General features: G+C 47.4%; 1 pseudogene; it reads left to right on the top strand.

Annotated features, from left to right (window-relative positions):
• Nucleotides 1-625: 625 nt before the first annotated feature.
• Nucleotides 626-1,474, top strand: LOC105521418 (annotated as a pseudogene).
• The last annotated feature ends 319 nt before the right edge of the window (nt 1,475-1,793 follow it).

Below are 1,793 nucleotides of genomic sequence, written 5' to 3'. Positions count from 1 at the left end.
GTGCTCCGCCCACCTCAGCCTCCCAAAGTGCTGGGATTACAGGCGTGAGCCACCGCGCCCGGCCCGACTCCTCGTTTTTTTTTTTAAATGCAGATATCAGAGACTTTCCCTTCCCTTTTAGCAGTCTTCCCCAGGCTCACCCTCCAACTTCTATCATGTGTAGTTTCACGTTTACACAATCAGGATGGAAAACATTTACATTCAGTCTTTTGTGCTTTGTAAGTTGATTCCAAGTTGAAATCAGCAGGGACTACTTCCATTGACTATGTAATTATGCAGAGCACAGCCAAGCCATAAATTATAATTTATATAAATTAATTTATTTCCTTTCTTGTTTGGGTTTTATTGGCTTTTTAAAATTATTATCAAAGCTGTTATGACAAAATATGAGCAAAGGAAGCCATTTTTCCCCTACTGACATGAAATAAAGTAGGTTTTTTTTTTTTACAAGATCACTTAGCCAATGTCAATGGATGTAAAAATTCAAAGGGGGATAAATAAATTCAAATTTTATTTTTGTATTTATTTATAAAAATAAATAAGAATAAATATAAAATTTATATTTATTTTATAAATCTTATATTTATTATAAAAATAAATATAAATTTAAGATATTTGATAACTTATGGGACGTCTCAATTTGTGCTTTGAAAAGGGCGCACGGCGAGCAGCGGCGGCGGCGCAGAGAGGCGCAGCAGAGGTTACCCTGGTTTCGGATTCCAGGTGCCGGATGGTGAACTCCTCCCTCCAGCGATCCTCAAAAGCCAGGGCTTTGCCAGAGAGAAGAAAGGGGATCAAAGCCAGCGTCACCGTCCACGCCAGCCGCACCAGGCCGCTCGCTCCTCAGCCTGCACAGCCGCAGCGGCCGCAGCAGCGAGAGTTCCAGGGTCTCCCTCCGCTGCTGTAGTAACCCGGGTCCGGGGTTTCGATGGTGCCCCTGACGCCCTTCGCGCACCCCTGATGCCCCTCGCCCACCCCTGAAGATTCCGGGTGGGCGAGGGAATCGTCAAAGGGATCACAATCTTTCAGCTAACTTACTCTACTCCTATGATCGGCTGAACGTAACAGAGATTCTAATGTCCAACGACAAGACGAGGATTCTCAACTGGTCCGTTCTAGGCTCACAGATGCCAAACGCATTAACTGACAAGCGGTGCTGAGCGGCCGCAGCTTCTGCATCGAGATCCCTGGCGATGCGCTGAACCAGGGGAGCCAGGACAGCTTTGCAGTTAGCCGAGGAGCAGCTAAGCGCCGACCATGTCTTCATTTGTTTGCACAAGAACCACGAAGACACAGCCACCTTGCTCCGGACCTTCAGCTTTTGAGACTTTGAGATTGTGCGACCGGGGCATCCCCCCTTGTCCCCAAGAGACCCGTCGCTTTCTTCATGGCCTACACGTTGGCGAGGAGGAGTAGCGGCCGCGGCGGGGCTGGGCATCGAGTTCCTGGGGCTGGCCCGGCGTCTGCCGGGTGAGTGGAAACGGTAGACTCGCTCATCTCACCTGGGTTTGTCCACATGTTGTAACTGTGCAAATGAATGCTAAAAAGAAAAAAAAAATTAGCCGAGCATGGTGGCGCATGCCTGTAATTCCTTCCAGCTACTTGGGAGGCTAAGGCAGGAGAATTTCTTGAACCCAGGAGGGGGAGGTTGCGGCGAACCAAGATCGTGCCATTGCACTCCAGACTGGGCAACAAGAGTGAAACTCCGTCTCAAAAAAAAAACGAAAAGAAAAAAACAGAAAAAAAAGAAATGAAAATTGAGGCATGATATGTTGGAAGATATAAGTGCCATT

Source organism: Colobus angolensis, unplaced genomic scaffold, assembly GCF_000951035.1.
Source record: "Colobus angolensis palliatus isolate OR3802 unplaced genomic scaffold, Cang.pa_1.0 Scaffold4, whole genome shotgun sequence".
NCBI classification, from domain to species: domain Eukaryota; kingdom Metazoa; phylum Chordata; class Mammalia; order Primates; family Cercopithecidae; genus Colobus; species Colobus angolensis.
Note: the sequence above shows the minus strand (reverse complement) of the source record. Positions and strands in the feature narration are given on the sequence as shown.